The following is a 17,882-nucleotide window of genomic DNA, read 5'->3' on the forward strand; positions in this document are numbered from 1 at the left end:
ACCAGAATTTCTCTTGTTACAGCTTACATATAATCAATGAATGCAAAGACGCTATAATCATGAAATAAACAAGAGCATTAGGCAAAATACTGCTCTGTTATAATAACTAAAGGAGAATAGATAGAACACTTACCTACACTTACCTACACTTACCTACACTTACCTACACTTACCTACACTTACCTACACTTACCTACACTTACCTACACTTACCTACACTTACCTACACTTACCTACACTTACCTACACTTACCTACACTTACCTACACTTACCTACACTTACCTACACTTACCTACACTTACCTACACTTACCTACACTTACCTACACTTACCTACACTTACCTACACTTACCTACACTTACCTACACTTACCTACACTTACCTACACCCTGGGCTCCCTGAAAAACTGCAGAGAAGGGATCTCCAGAAGAGACCCTTTCCCTATGGTAGTCAGCTCTTAAATGAGTCTAGGACAGGCGGAGCCAGGCTCCACCCCTTCCAGCAGCACAGGTGAATTCTCTTCCTGATCAATCAGAGGCTCAGGTCATGATTCAACAGTTCCCATATAGCTTGGTACTACTGCTTTGTTCTTCTACTATGCACCCCTGAGAAGAATTAGATAGAGGAAGATACAGTTAGTTCTCACTTTACACCACTCATGGCAGCTCCCCTCTTACCTTTATGTGGCTGCACCCTAGCCTTTCTATATGAGTTACATCACCTAACTGCATTCTCATCTCCCCTTCCCTTCTCACCCTCTTTTTGTCCCCCAGAAGCTAGGTGTATGCATATTGGCTAAATATACATAAGGGTTTTGCAAAAAATGTAACTTCAAGACTAATTAAAGATAATTTTGTGTTTTCTTACTGTGTTGTGGTATGTGTATGCATTTTTTGAGGAATATTTAGGTGGTATGGAATATCTCTTTAAGTAGTTTGGGTCAGCTTTCATGGTTCTGTCCCTTCCCAGATTCTTGAGCACCCCTGTGTCTTTGCTGGCAGTACAGTATGAGAAGAAAGAAAGACCTTGTGAACACTGTGAGCACTGCTCAACAACAACTAAAACATCACTGTGTTATCAACATTTCTTTTATCCTAAACCCAACATACAAAATCGTATCAGCCACCATGGAGAAAATTAAATCTGTAGTAGATGAAACCAGGACACATTCACAGACCAGTTCCAATTTGAAAAGTGAGGTCCTTAGTCCTTTTCAAACACTTCTTTTCAGTGTCTTTGAGACTTCATCTCAGATGTTAATACATCATGCTACAAAGAGCACAGTCAAGTGGGAGGAAGTCAGATCTTCTAACTTCTCTCAAGGAGGCCAACAAGCGTTGTGTGAAGCTGTAACAGCAGTATGTGAAGGAAAGCATTTCTATTCCAGTTAGACAATAACACACATGATTACAGCAATTTTTAAGCAATAAAGTGAGAATATGGGAGGACATGAGCAACAGAATTCAAAAGATGCGTGGTATCCTTTACCAGTAAATACCTAAAGATTTCTGAGGAAAGGACTTCTGAAAATACTCATCTGATAAGCTGATTCAGCACCACCCACTATTAAGTATAGCTGAGACAATAAAGCATAACATCTTCTTGCGCCATGGAGTGCTTTCATAATTTATTTCAGAGTTATATTATGGGGGGTTGTAGTTGGTGTGAGACCAACTGTTAGGCTTCAGTGTCAGTACGCAAAGACACGCAAAACGTTTTGTGTGACTGAAACCATGCAAGAAATGGTTATCTGTTGGTTTTTTTTTTTCATCTGCACCACAACTATCTTGGTTGTAACAGATCCTTAGAGGTCTCTAGTCCAGTTTATTGGAATGAATGAACTAATGTATCCTGTCATTTCAGTTTTTATATGGGGCATATATTGCAGGGTGTTTTCACACCATTTGGAATATGGTCAGGAAGAAAAGTCTAGAAAATATCTAGCAATATTATTACTTGGATTACAGGTCTTAGCTGAACCAACAAATGGCAAAGTTCTCTATACGCTTTACAGGGGCAATATATATGACCTGAACAATGCCAGATAAGAAAACACTGAACTTTTCCACTGAGAACCAGACGGGTGAGAATAAAGTTGCACCAAAAAGTAGCTCCCCTGCTCTCTAAGGAACTGCAGGACTAAGGAGCAAGTCAACATCAACTGGAAGAATACACAGAGGGCTGCCAATCTCCCTCAGCAGAAGTTCTGCTCACAGTGATGAACTGAATGCTGTGACCCTTACCTAGATTCATCGTAGGAGTGTTTACTACAGAAGTAAGTCCATGGAAGCTTCCTTGGCTTCCAACAGCAGTAATAAAAAAGATCATTCTTATATTATCTGAACCATCCATTACAGAAGGACTGTATGGCCTGCATGAAGAAACTGGCATTTTCAAAGCTGTGACAAGCCCCCCCTGGATGCTGTATGACATTTGAAACAAAAAAACATCATCCAGAGATGTCAGCTGTGTATTGGTGCCTAGTCCAACATTTTTCCAGGCTCACAGTGATCCTCTGTGAACTATCTCCTCAGTCTTGAAGAGGTAGCATTGGACTACGGTGTCCAGTTCTGGGTTCCCCATTCCAAGAAAAGATAGAGATCTCCTAGAGGGGATCCTGTGGAGGACCACAAAGATGGTAAACGTCCTGGAGCAATCTCCCATATGAGGAAAGGCCTGGGTTTGTTCAGCCTGGGGAACCTGGGTCTGTTCAGTCTGGGGAAAAGAAGACTGAGAGGGGATCTGATTGATAAGTATTTAAAGGGAGGTGGGAGGCAAATAAATGAGACTGGGGTCTTCTTGGTGGTGTGTTGTGATAGGACAAGGAGTAATGGCCTAAGACTTGTACATAGGAAGTTCCATACCAACATGCAGTAGAACTTCTTTACAGTAAGGGTGATAGAGCACTGGAACAGGTTGTCCAAAGGAGTTGTGGAATCTCAATATGGAGATATTCAAGACCTGTCTGGACACCTACCTCTGCAACCTATTGTAGGGTACCTGCTTTAGCAGGGAGGTTGGTCTCAACCTCTCATGAGGTCCCTTCCGATTCCTGAAATTCTGTGATTCTGTGATCCTACATTAAAACTTTCCATAGAGTGTAACACAACCGTAAAATCATAGAATCCTCAGAGCTGGAAAGAACCCTGAAAGTTCATCTAGTCCAACTCCTCTGCAATGAACAGGGATATTTACAGTCAGATCAGGTTGCTCAGAGCCTGGTCCAGCCTGACCTTGAATGTCTCCAAGTGTGGGGTATCTATGACCTCTCTGGACAAACTGTTCCAGTGCCCAAGCACTTTTACTGTAAAAAACATCTGTCTTACATTGAATCTAAATCTCGCCTTCTTTAGTTTGAAACCATTTCCCCTTGTCTTATCACAGCAGACTCTGATGAAGAGTCTGTCTCTTTCTTTCTTATGGCCCTTTAGGGATTGAAAGATGACTATTAAATCTCCTTGGAGCCTTCTCCAGGCTGAACAGCACCAGCTCTTTCAGGCTGTCCTTGTAGGAGATCCTTGGATCATTTTTGTAGCCCTCCTCTGGATGTGCTCTACCAGATTGATGTCTCTACTGTACTGAGGACTTCAGATGTGGTCTCAGCAGTGTAGAGAAGAGGGGTAGGATCTGCTGGCCATGCTTCTTTTGATGCAGCCTAGGCAACAGTTGACTTTCTGGGCTACATCAATGGCTCATGTCCACCTTCCATCCATTCACCAGTATACCCAAGTCCTTTTTGGCAGGGTTGTTCTCTATCCTTTTGTCTCCATGCTTTGATAATGGGCAGTGACACAACTCAAGTGCAAGACTTTGCACTTGGATTTGCTGAATCTCATAAGGTTATCCTGGGCCCGCTACTCAAGCCTGTTTAGGTCTCTCTGAATGGCAAAAGGTCCCTCAGGTATATTGGCCATACCACACAGCTTGGTGTCATCCACAAATCCACTGAGGGTGCACTCGAACCCACTGTCAGTGTCACTGATGAAGATGTCAAAGATCACTGGTTCCAGTTCTGACTCATGAGGGTCATTAATCTCCATCCAGACATTGAACCACCGCTCTCCAGGAATAATCTTGCAACCAGTTCAACCTTTCAACCTACCCATTAAATCCATATCCATCCAATATCCATCCAATTTGGAGAGAAGGATGCTATGACGGTCCATGTCAAATGTCTTACTAAAGTCCACACAGGTGACATTATTGGCTTTTCCCATGTCCACTGACACAGTTATGCCATCATAAAAAGCCACTAGGTTGGTCAGGCAGAACCTGCCCTTGGTGAAGCCAACCATGCTGGTTATCCCATTTCGCCTTCCGTGTGCCTTAGCATAGCTTCTAAGAGAATCTGCTCCATGATCTTTCCTGGCACTGAGGTGAGACTAATACCTCGGTAGTTCCCTGGGTCACCCTTTCTACTCTTCTTAAAATTGGATGCAATATATGCTGTCTTGCTCCAATTAGCAGAGGAGAGATGATTTCTGATATATGTATATACACCCAGAGTGAGATTAAGATGTTTTTGGATTCAGATGTTGCCCAACATCTGACATTTATTATACATTCATCATTAGTTAGGCCTGGAGGTGGGGGAGTTGAAGAATGCAATAGTAAAAATTAGTAAAAATAGTGAAAAGATAGAAAAAGCAAGGGTTCATTATAGAAAAGCAGAGATATAACACCACTGCAGTTTCACAGTGTTCCATGATTCTCCCAGTAAGCAGTAGAGATGGGGGGGGTTGCATCTTCTCTTTCAGTCAGTGATGGGATGTTCTAATCAAGGAGGGAAAAGATGAAAAAGGCATGAGTCTTTTGTTTGCAAAGTCCTTATAAACTGTCCGGTCTTTCTCTGGTTTCTCCAGAGAAATGGTAATGGTTTTTTTTGCACATTCGATACTACACCTACCTACCCCTGGGAATTCAGGGCCCCTCGCCTTAGGATCATCCTGTCTCATCTCAGGAGTAGCCTAGAATGTAATGTGAGCTGGGATTCTCCCCTTATATTCATTGTCCCTGGCGACCATGTGGTTAGTTGAAGTGAGGTCTATCCAGTAGGAAGGCTTGCAGAAACTCAGGCAGACTTTGAGACAAAAGTCTTTGTACAGTATCTTACACACGCATTTCTGATTTAGAATTTTCCTTAGATATCTGCTAGCAGATAATTTAAAACCATTTGATGGATGTTAGTAGTGATGACTGTAGTGGAAATACTAAGTCACAGCTTGAACCAGCGATTGAACATCTGATTGGAAGGCAGGGCCAGCTCAGGAGAGCTCACGTGCAAGCAATGCATCTGAGTGACTGGAAGGGGTGAAGCCAAGATCCACCCCTTTACAGACATCATTTAAGGGTTGGCAGTGTAGGTGAGAAAATTTTATCTGGAGATCCGTATGCACCTGAGGACCTTATAGGCCTTTCGAAGTTAAGTAATTTCTCTTATTTCTGTGCCTTCTGATATCACATCTAAGCAGATTCTCACTTGCTGTAGCCTAAGATCTTGCTGCTCTGCTATCGCAGAATGGCCTGGGTTGGAAGGGACCTCAAGGATTGTGAATCTCCAACCCCCCGTGCCACAGGCAGGGCCACCAACCTCTCCATTTAATACTAGACCAGGCTGCCCAGGGCACATCCAATCTGGCCTTGAACAGGGACAGAGCATCAACAACCCCTCTGGGCAGCCTCACCTCTTTCCAGCACCTCACCACTTTCTCTGTAAAGAACTTCCCCCTAAAGACATCCAGCCTAAATCTTCCCTCCTTCAACTTAAAACCATTTCCCCTTGTCCTGCTGTTACCCATCTTTGTAAAGAGTTGGCTCCCCTCCTGTTTATAGGCTCCCTTTAGGTACTGAAAGGGTGTGATTAGGTCACCCCACAGCCTTCTTTTCTCCAGACTGAACAAGCCCAACTTCAAAACTTTGTATTGATCTATTTTCTTGATCAACTATGCCCCATAGAAGTCTAAATATACTGTGCTTGTGCGCACACATCAATTTTTTCTGTAACTAAGACAAAAAAAAAACAACACTTTAGCCATTGTTCTGCACTGTTCAGGCCTAAGAATCCTATTAATGAGAAACAAATATTAAAGAAATTTCCACTAATTAATTAATTGTTATTTGATTGTCTTGATTCAATTTCTTTATAGCACACCTTACTTGGGGCATAGATGGGGGAAAAAAGCAGGACTTCCAGACGTTCTGTCTGAATTAAGTAATTCCTTGCATCACCTCTCCTGGTGCTTTTTATAACACCTATGCTCTTCACAAACATGGAAGGTGTGTTTTTTAAAGTGTGGTTACAAATGTCTATCACATATATGTGAAAAGTTAAACTCTTAAAATTCACCTGTCTTCCTCTGCTAACAGAAGTGATTTAATACAAATAAGTTACTCTGTGTAAAGAAATCCTGTTACTGAGACACTGTATTAGTGGCTTTTATTTATTTCAAGGGGGGTGAGTAACTGTTGTATAACAGACTGACAATATAAACAGAGTTCCTGTGACAGCTGATGAACTCTGATAGTTAAGATTCAAATGACCTTGACCATAACTGCATAGTATGTTGTGCAGTTATTTGCACTTGCAATGACCGGGAGCAAGGAAACAAACAGAAAGTGCACTCATTATCACAGGGGAACTGCTTTGAGCTTTGTGGCTTAGTGCTGCATCTCTGAGCTACAAATTGTGAGTCCTCTTTTAATAGCTGAGATATTGGATGCAGCATGCCAGGAAACCAATCTGATCAGCCCTCCAGTAGACTATTTTGATAATCCTGATTCTCATCAGGTGTCTCTTTGGGTTCATCAGTTTCATCATAATGAAGCACAGTAGACAGTTCATCCATTGGCCATATCTCCTTGATTTCTCTCTGTTCTATCCAGTTTTTCAGTTACTTTTGAAATGGCTGAAACATAAGCTTGTAGAGAGGTTAAATGTAGCTCAAAGTCATGAAGTCTAGTAATCAGTTCATTTTAAAGGGGTCATCTTTGTCTTCTGCCATGCATGGCAGTTAATGTACCAGCATACTTTTCTGGTGAATATGTGAATTTACACCACATATTTGGTGTACACCTGACTCTCAGGATCAACCTGACTCCTGGTTTGGACCATCAGGAATGAAAGTGGAGTCTGGCAACATTTCCACCATAGTGCATTCTTTCAAAAAAAAAAAAAGGATGCATTTTTCCATAGTAGTCCATAATTTCTTTATCTCAGGCATCAGATCGTCTTTGAAGGAGTATTTTTCCTTCATGGCTAACAGCACCTGCTTCCAGAGGGTGAAAGCCTCATCCTGACATCTACTAGTACTTCTGTCAGTGGCTGAATCCTTAGCAATGCTACCCAGTTGGCAAGCCCCTCTACTGTCTAGCAACATACTGTTGGCCCTGTTGGCCCAACATCAAAGTAAGCAGGTAGCAATGCGTTCATTTGGGTGGTGTGAAAAGTCTTTTCTTGAACCTCAAATTTAGATGTTGTCTACCTGGATTTTAGTAAAGCATCCGCCACTGTTTCCCACAGTATTCTGGAGACACTGGCTGATCATATCTTGAACAGGTGTACAGTTAGCTGGGTAGAAGCAGCTGGATAGCCAGACTCAAAGAGTCATAGAGAATGGAGTTCAATCCAGTTGGTGACTGGTCACATCTATTTAACATTTTTATCAGGTGCATCTTCAGTGAGTTTGCAGATGATACCAAGTTAGGCAAGACTGTTGATCTGCTTGAGGGTAGGAAGGTATTGCAGAGGGAGCTGGATATGCAAGACTGATTGGCCAAGTCCAGTCACATAAGGTTCAACAAGGCTAAGTCCACCATTTAAGTCCATGAAGCAGTTACAGGGAAAATTATCAGGAAAATTTCCCAATAGAAAAGGAGTGTGTCAGTCTCTTTTCTCAGATGACAAGTGACAGGATACAAGGAAATGGTCTCAGATTGCACTGGGAGAGGTTTAAATAGGATATTAAAAAGAATTTCTTCACAGAGAGGCTGGTCAAGTATTGGACAAGCTGACCATGAAAATGGTGGAGTAGTGCCCATCCCTGGAAGTATTTAAGGGATTTATGAAAAGGGCACTAAGGGTTAGTGATGGGACTCAGTAGGTGATGTTGATTGTTAACAATCCTGAGGATCTTTTCCAACCTAAATAATTCTACGATTCAATGACTGTTCTGTTCGTGTTGCAGAAAAGGTACCAGGAAGAGGCTGACAACTGCAGAAGCTACACACTGGTTTTCAGTACAGGTAAACATCTTTGAAGCTCTCCTCTTCAGTGCTTGAGAGGAAAGAAGCAAAGCTTAATTGACTGATCAGATGACCTTTAACTAATACTGTATTTGGAAGGAACAAGTGTCACTAGATAGAATATTTGAAGTTATTTGGTCTGTGTTTGTCTACATGAAATTAATATTAAATTAGCATGAGTGAACTTTTATTCCTGTCCTTAAAACTCTACCTATGAAATATTCTTTTCTTGAGATGTTTATTTGCATCATACAAAAATCAGATATCTTTTTATCAGTTTCATATTAACAATTGATTGAGGTGTAAATAGGTGAAAGTACCCATTTTTCTCTATTGTTGTTGTTGTGTTTTTTTTTTCCTAGGGAAGATGCATTTGCCATTGTTATTTTTACTGAAATAACAAGAATTACAACCATTGCTTCAACAGCTGTTGAATTCAGGCAGTTGCTACTGATACGTTTTGTGGGAATGTCTCTGCTTTCTGAAACAGGCTTCGACTTTATTAGATGATGAAGTAGAGTTCTCTCATAATGCCCTGACACAGCAGAAAATTCTGCCTATATAGAGGTGTATATGGGGGAGAATTTTACATGAGTTACTGTCAACAAAAACAAATCTTTTAGCACTGACTCTGGTACAGAGGAAAAAAATACCAGCAGTTAGACAAACGTATTACTATGTTTCGTTGTCTCCCCTGCCCCCACGTTTTGGCTTTCCTTCTTTTCAGTGTAAGATGCACTCTGCCAGGCTTCATCCAATGAACAAACAGCATAGAGGCTGAGGCAGCGCGCACAGTGCCTTCAGGCATCTTAACTATTATGGTACCTGCCACTTGGTACATAATGTTTCCAATTTTCCTGCAGATAGGGATTCTAGTTGTGCTGTTCCTTGACCTGTAAGATCATCTAGTTCCAACCTCCTACTGTAGGCAGGGATACCTCCCACTAGACCAGGTTACTCAAAACCCCATCCAGCTTGGCCTTGAATGCCTCCAGGATTGAAGCATCCACAACTTCAATGGGCAATCTGTTCCAGTGTTTCACTACTCTCACCTAAAAAAGAGAGTAACAATTTAGTAATAATTAGATTTAGGCTAATACCTAGCCTAAATCTACCCTCATCCAGTTTAAAGCCATTTCCCCTTCTCCTGTTGATACATGCTCTTCTAAAAAGTCCCTTTCCAGCTTTTCTGTAGGACCCCTTCAGGTACTGGAAGGCTGCTATGAGGTCTCCCTGGAGGGAAGAGCCCCAACTCTTTTAGCCTGTCCTTGTAGGGACCTTGCACTAAGCTTTGTTGAACTTCATGAGGTTGGTATGGACCCAGCTCTCAAGCTTGTCCAGGTCCCTCTGGATAGCATCCCTTCCCTCTGGTGTGTCAACTGCACCACTCAACTTAACATAATACGCAAGCTTGCTGAGGATGCACTCAATCCCACTGTTCACATCACCTATAAAGATGTTAAATAGCACCAGTCTCAGCAACGATCCCTGAGGAATGCCACTTGTCACCAGCCTCCGCTTGGACATTGAGCTGCTGACCGCAACTTTCTGAGTGTGGCCATTCTGCCAATTCCTTCTCCAGAAAGTGGTCCATTCATCAAATCCATTTTTCTCCAATTTTTCAACAAAGATGTAGCGCAGAACAGTGTCAGATGCCAGTGCCAGAATCAGCAAACAGCAATCCAACAAGACAGAGGATGTGTTAGTGTCAAAGAATATCGGAGGCTGACAGTTCCCGCTTCTACTTGCTGACCACCTGGCTGGCTAAAGCCTTCTAGAAGTAAAATTAGTCACATCTACCTTTTTTGTGATTGATTAAATAATTGCTTTTAAGGTGTACAGAGAGATGGCTAGGACCTGGCCTAGGTCATAATAAATAACAAAGTGAGAAGCTAATATTTACAGGTAGTATTGTGTAATGGCTGACTTCACAGCTGGTTAGGAGGGAGTTATATGCAAATCTCACGGTTAAATTCACAGATAAGGACTTTTTTGCAAGTAGAAATTGAATAGTCAGTGGTAACTGTATTAATACCACTAATAACATGTAAATCCAAAGCGACATACGTGTTCTCAGAAATATAAAATATATGTGGTTGCAAATATGGCAAAACTGGGACCATTGGTGAGGAAGCAACAAGAAACAAGTTTCTTCTTCAAGAGATGAATGGTTGAGAAAGATTGGGAGTCATGGTGGATGTGGGAAGAACAATCATGAGAAAAATCAAAATGAGGTGTAAGAAAAAGGACCATTTGTAAGCAAGCAAGCTGTTGGTCTGACTGCTTATCTGACTGATTCCTGCACTGTATAATTATCTTTACATTAAGTCTTATTTCTAACTAATTTCTGCATTACCCTGATCAGCTAGAAAGCAAAAGGATTTCATTGTGTATTCATGATTGTGTGTATACAGGTGATGAGCCGTGAAGGCATTGCTCTTTGTTTTCTGTGCAGCTGACATCAATGCTCTGTATGAATCTGCATCTTTGAAATATATACTCAGTTTGGGTTTTTCTTTGACCTCTAAAAAGAGGAACAGAAGCTCCGTATCTATCAAGCTGAGATAGGAGATACATCCTAGATCTTAGACTGCATCAGATTCATCTCTAGTGGATAAAGACAAATAAATCCTTTGGATCTTAGGATTCAGCCTCTCCTTAGCATTGTCTGCCCTTAAGTTACGTATAACCCACTTGCAAGATCTCTGTGCATGCTAAAATACATCCAAATAAGAGTGCTGGTAGAGTAGTGGTAACAGTGACTTCCTCCTGCTCACTCTCCTCTCCGTGTCCCTTAGTTTTTTCCGTTGCCTTTCTCGATTATGGTAGTTCTGGGGATGGCCCCTTGCCTGGATCTTCCTCTCCCTCCTCCACTTCTTTCTGTTCTAGACATGACAACACTCATTTCCATTTCTGGCCTTCCACAGGGGCAACTGACATTAATACTGGAGCCTTCTGTGACTGATCAGGTTTAACTTGCAGACTTCCCTCTTTGGCTTGAATCATAGCACGGAAACTCTCTCTCTCTGAAACAGTATTATATAGAGCTCAGTAAGCACAAGCCAAACCTCAAGTAAGTCGTACCTCCTCAGATCTACCTAATCTAGATTATCCCTGACTTAAATACTTGCTTAGTGTCTCAGGATCCCACAGGTGTTCAAGAGTGAAATACCATGACACCAGGGGTCCCCATGCTTCTAAGATTTTTCCTAAACCTCTCCATATTCCTTGTCACACAGCATTATCCAGTTTTGGAGAAAGCTTCCTCTAGATAATATAAATTATTATTAGGAGGAACAAATTCAGGGGAATTAATAACATGACCATTAATTTGGCATTTCAAAAATGCATAAGGAACCAGAACCAAGAAGAGAACCGGGAAACTGGTCAAAATATCGAGCTGTTTGTAAAATTAGCTACTCCCTCTGTGATGTAACTGTTAATGTTCAAATCATACAGCACTGCTTATAGGTACCAGGCAGGTGTCTCCATCAGTGCTCTTACTTGGTTATATACATATACAACTCCAAAACAGAACATGATGAACTTAATAAGAAACCATTAAGTTCCAAAAAAACATAATGGCCTTTAATCCTTTATAGAGTGCTCCTAAAATAAAGAAGATTCATAGCTGGCAGATGCTAAAAGGAAAAAAACTTGGTACAGTGTCCAGAGTCTGGCAGACCACCCAGCCTACAATCTAATCTACGAAGGCCAAGGCTAGCTACAGCACTCTGCAACTCTCTAACTTTAAGAAAGCCTTTATTTTTCTACTAACTTTAGAAGGTTCAGATTCAGTTCAGATTGCCCACATTCTCCACCAATAACCGTCATGGAGTTATCTCTGGATCTATCTGTGTCCGTGACAGGGCCCACAGGCCAAAGAGGGGAGAGTGTGTCAACAGTTTATGGGCCGGTTCAGCCAGGTTTTGTGACTAACGGGGTGGGGGAACCACAGACAGATGCCCCCAAGAAAAGGGGTAAAGAGCAAGGGTAGGGAAATAGGCCTAAAAACAAAACAGCAGGAATGATCTGGGAGAAAAGTTACTCATGATGTTGGAATGCAAGATAACACAATATAATACAATATATAATTGGAACTGAGGCTTATAAATCAAATAAAATGAGAGAGAGAGTATCTGAAACTGAAGGCCTTACTCTGAATTGAAGGTGAAATGACTGGGGAGCATACCCACACACTGTCAGGCAGTGTAAAAGAAAGGTCCTATGACTTGCAAGTTTTATCTTTCCCTCTGAATGCAAAGTTCTCTGAGGTACATAGTTCTTCTCTTCTGAGAACCAGGTATCCACAAAATCATCAGTCCATGGAACTGAAATATTAACTCTCGCTCCCTGTGCTTTACATGATGTTAAGATGTGGAAAACAAATAACAAAAGTCCTAAAACCATGACACCTGGAAATGACAACAGCTACAAAGAGCATCTTCTCCCCCCAAACTATTTTTGGGCTTGTGGGCCTGCTGTTCCCCTGTCACAGACAGGGATAGATCTAGAGATAACACAGTGACAACAGGTTTTAGCATTGGACCCTGGAGAACCTCAAGGCCAATACAGGGTTTGGTATGGACACCAATGTGCCATACTGGTGGGGAGGAGCTTGCTGCAAGAAGAGGTCTCTCATTCCTGCTGAATACTTAACCAGGACTCTCAAAAGCATAAATTGTCTCCTTCAAAATTATATCAGAGAACTGAGAGTGAAGTTCCTCCATTCAAGTCCACAGACCAGTATTTATCGGTATATCACATTTGTTTGGCCACATGGTTTTACACACCATCATTATCCATTGAATTAGTGAATGATTTTCCTCATTATGTATTACAGTTGCATACAGTGTTTGTCTGAGGGCCAGTAACGGATGCAAGTTTAGAAATGTCAGGATCACGCTTTCAGCCCCCATGTCCCATAATCTCAGCCAAGCTGGTATGCCCTCTCATGTTTTTTGCTTAAATCGCTGTAACAGATCCATGAGTTTGGCAGCTTGTGTATCAGCACACCATTACATGTAATGTGGTGTGGGTAGGGGGCCACACCTCAGGTGACAACCCCACTGGTCAATCTTGGACTTTCTTTGTTTTTTAAGTTATTACTGATCTTATTTCTAGAGGACCTCAGGTTCCCAGATCCTCTACTTGGATTTTAGTCTGCTTGGCTTTCTTTTTATTCTTAGATTCAACCAGGATCCAAGAATCCTGCTGATTTAAGTCCTTTTCCTCTTCTAATGATATAGTTCTTAATTTTGGAGGAGAAATGCCATTTGAAGGGAAGGCAGTTTGCTCCATCAGAGATGTAGTTTCATTTCCCAGTTGTCTGATACAAGCCTTTAAAAGTTCGTTTTCATCTTTCAGCCCTTCCTCAGAGTAATGATACACAGTATTAGACACTATACTACAGCAGATGCTACTCTTTCCTCCAGTTAGGAAAGTTTGTTCTCATTTTTTCAAAATGTTGGCCATTTTCAAAGGGGATTTAATAATGGGACCATTGTCCCTTATAGGTTCCCATTCTTCGATAACTCATCCAGACAAGGGGAACCCAGGAATCCCAGATCTATATCTATATCTATAGCCATAAAAAATGGTCTTTGCAGTCTTGAAACTCCAAGCTGTGGGGCACAGTATACATGCCCATGGGATGGAAGCCATTCAGAGAGATCTAGACAGGTGCTATGGTTTTATGACTTTTGTTATTGGTATTCCACATCATAACACCATGTAGAGCATTGAGAGTTAAAGACTTAATGATCTAGTTTCATGGATTGTCAGTATTTCTGGGTACCTGGTTCTCAGAAGAGAAAAAGAACTACATCTTCCAGGAGGCTCGCTGTTCCATTTCTATTTTCCATTCAGAAGGAAAAGATAAAAACTCTCTGCAAGTCATAAAGCATCTTTTTGTCTTTCCCTTCCTACTCATCTGTGGTTGTGTGCTCCATAGCCACCTCACCTTCAGCATTAGAGTAAGGCCTTTGGTTTTGGACTCTCCCTCATTTTATTTGGTTTATTAGCCTCAGTCCCAATTATATTGTATTATATTGTGTTATCTTGCATTTCAATGTCATATTTAGTAAATTAACTTTCCTCCTGATTGTTGCCGCTCTTTTGTTTTTGGGCCCAAATCCTATCTCCCGGGCATGGCTCTGTGGGTCCCCCTGCCCTATTAATCACAGAACTGAGTCAAACCAGCATATAAACCAGTGACACCACCTCCCCACAAACTTTTTTTGGGCCTGTGGGCCTGCTGTTCCCCTGTCACAGACAGGGATAGATCTAGAGATAACACAGTAACAACAGTTTTTAGCATTGGACACTGGAGAACCTCATGAGGTTCAACAAATCCAAGGCCTTGCACATGGGCAGAGACAGCCCTCACTACCAGTACAAGCAGGGGGATGAAAGGATTGAGCACTGCCCTGCCAAAAAAGACAAGGGACTGGTGATGGATGGGAAGCTGGACATGAGACAGCAATGTGCCCTCCCAACCCAGAAAGCCAACCATATCCTGGGTGGCATAAAAAGAAGCATGGCCAGCAGGTCAAGGGAAGTGATCCTGCCCCTCTATTCTGTGCTGGTGAGGATTCACCTCTGGAGTACTGTGTCTACATGTGAGTTCTCAGTACAGGAGAGACACAGACCTGTTGGATCACATCCAGTCAAGGGGTACAGAAATGATCCAAGGGATGGAACACCTCTCCTATGGCAACAGGCTGAGAGATCTGGGGTGCTCAGCCTAAAGAAGAGAGGACTCTGAGGGGAACATGATAGCAACCTTCCAGTATCTAAAGGGGAGCTATAGGAAAGAAAGGACAGACTCTTTAGCAGGGTGTTAGTGTTAGAACAAGGGGAAGTCTTCAAGCTCAAAGAGGGTAGATTTAGGCGGGATGTAAGGAAAAAGTCTTTTACAGTGAGACTTGTGAGGCACTGGGACAAGTTGCCCAAAGATGTGGTGTGACGCCCTGTCCCTAGAGACCTTCAAGGAAAGGCTGGATCAGGCTCCAGGCAACCTGTTCTAGCTGCGCATGTCTCTGTTTATTGCAAGGGACTCAATGGCCTTTAAAGGTCCCTTCCAACTCAACCAATTCCATGATTCTATTTTCAAATTCCTTTATCAAAACAAAAAGCACAGCTGTGTATTCTTTGCTTTTCAGAGCCCCACGTTTAGCCTGTGTATCAAAATGCACCATTGCCATCATGTGAGTCAGCACTGCACAGCACTGCCCCCCACGCCCTGCTTTCAGTCAACGCAGCATCAATGGTGCACTGACTGCTTGACTATTGCTAAGCAATGGACAGGTAGCTGGGGCTGCTCCGCTGGAACAGCCACCACCTTTATGCGGTGGGAGCGGATGGGCCGCATTGCCTGCCATGCTGGGCATCATGCAGCCCACAGATTGCACACAGCTGCCTTAGCTCCTTTAAGCAGCACCTTCAAACATAAATGAGTCATTCAAGTCTAGTCATTTGATTATAACCATCTTTCATTTGACAAGTATTTTATAAAACATTTTCTTGCATAACATGTTACAATTAATGGCCTGGTGGGCTGTAAGATCTGTATGTTAGAATGATTCATCTTTCCTTCATCAGTGCAGTATTTTAAGAGACATAATTGTGTATATCTACTCTATCCATTTAGCACTTACATGCCACTTGTTTGTCTCAGCCAGATGGTTGTTTTCAATGGCTCTATGTTCAAGGTGGAAGCTGGTCAAGAGTGGTGTCCCCCAGGTGTCCAACATTTTAATCAATGACTGGGACCATGAGATTGAGTGTACCTTCAGCAAGTTTGCTGATGACACTAAACTAAGTAGTGCAGTCAATACAATAGAAGGAAGGGGTGCCAGCCAGTGGGACCTGAAAAGGTTTGAACAGTGGGCCCATGACAATCTAATGAGGTTGAATCAGGCAAAGTGCAAGGTGTTGCATTTGAGTTGGGGGTAATCCTAGATACGAGTACAGACTGAGAGAAGAACTTGTAGAGAAAAGCCCTACTGAAATGGACTTGGAGGTCCTGATGGATGAAAAACTGGAAATTAGCCAGCAGTGTGCTCTTGCAGCCTGAAAGGCCAGTGGTATCCTGGGCTGCATCAAAAGAGAGGCTGCTAGCAGGCAGAGGGAAATGATTGTCCCCCTCTACCCTGCCCTTGTGAGGCCTCATCCGGAACATTATGTCCATGCCTGGGACCCCTAGTACAGGAGGGATGCAGAGCTGTTGGAGCGGATCCAGAGGAGGACCATGAGGACGGTGAGAGGGCTGTAGCACCTCTTCAGCAATGAAAGGTGGAGAGAGTTGGGATTGTTTAGCTTAGTGAGAAAGACTGCTTAGCTTTCTCATTGCAATCTTCCAGATCTTGAAAGGAGCTTACAAGCAGGAGGAGGACTGACTTATTACACAAGTGTATAATGATAGGACAAGGGGGATGGATTTAAACTGAAAGAGGGAAGGTTTAGGTTAGACGTTCAGAAGAAATTCTTCACTTGGAGGGTGGTGAGGCTCTGGAACAGGCTGCCCAGAGAAGTTGTTGATGCCTTGTCCCTGGAGGGATTCAAGGCCAGGCTTGATAGGTTTCTGGCAGGCTGATCTAGAGGTTGGCAACACTGCCCATAACAGGGAGGCTGAAACTAGATGGTCTTTGACATTCCTTCCAACGTAAGCTATTCTGTGATTTTATGATCATTTAAAAACAGAGCATTTTGCTTCCAAATGTATTCAGCAGACACTGAGAAAAATAAACAACCAAATAATGTTCTATGGTGAATAATAATTGCTTTTCAAGTACTTTGCCAGAATTCCTGTGAACAAAATCTTTGGTTTTTCCTTACTTGTTTCTCTTCCTGCATAACAAATTTTGGTTTTGCAGAGAGTAGTTACGAAAATAATCTTACATATCTAAAAATACATTTAACTCCCTTATGAAAAGTAAAGCTGTAGTATCTTGCTTTATTTTTAAATAATGGTAAACTGCAGATTAAAGTACACCATTTATTAGAATACTTTTTTTGTTTGTTTATTTCACGTAGCTCTAAAATTGGAGAACTGGAACCTGTGAGAATTAAAACTTCAAATAATTGATGATTTGCAGACAGAAATAAAGGTCCTGTTTGCAAGGCTTATACAAAGTAATTCAATGTAGATTTAATATTACAATCCACGCGTGAAAGAGATTCCATTTTCTACAGAAAATGCTTTAAGCTTATGATTATAGCATAGTTAGCAGAACTAAATTTTAAAACAAATTTGATTGTGGATAAACAATCAACCTTTTGAGCAAACACAATATCACTTGACATTGTCAAGTTATCTACAGTCCCATAGTTGGAGAGAAAACAGCCCTTTCACAAAGAACATGATGATGAGAGCTCCACTGCTAAACAGACAGTCACAAACAACTTTTACATATATCCACTCACATTATGAAGTAATAATTGAATAATCCTGTTTTGCTTTGGAATAAAGTAACAACACTTGAAGTTTTTTTTTGTTTGTTTTTTGTTTTTTTGTAGAAAGTATTCCTATAGTTTTGTAAATGCTGTGGGAGTAACACATTTTAAGCAATTTTACAATAATTTTAGCAAAAAATATTTTGTGTGTTTTTTCTTATCAGGTCTTATAGCCTGATACAAA

The 17,882-nt window shown here is 41.7% G+C and overlaps 1 protein-coding gene across 4 annotated transcripts in view; it reads left to right on the top strand.

Annotated features, from left to right (window-relative positions):
• Positions 1 to 17,882, top strand: part of LOC125697541 (protein arginine N-methyltransferase 8) — a 152,374-nt gene that overhangs the window by 61,681 nt on the left and 72,811 nt on the right. The window contains exons 11-12 of one of the 4 annotated variants that reach the window (XR_007378846.1): positions 8,185 to 8,242; positions 8,605 to 9,100. The exons of 1 other annotated variant lie outside the window; for it this stretch is intronic. The gene's annotated coding sequence lies outside the window, so the exon portion shown is untranslated. 2 more of the 4 variants (XR_007378839.1, XM_048954870.1) reach the window with 2 other exon arrangements.

This window comes from Lagopus muta, chromosome 1 (assembly GCF_023343835.1).
Source record: "Lagopus muta isolate bLagMut1 chromosome 1, bLagMut1 primary, whole genome shotgun sequence".
Lineage (NCBI taxonomy): Eukaryota > Metazoa > Chordata > Aves > Galliformes > Phasianidae > Lagopus > Lagopus muta.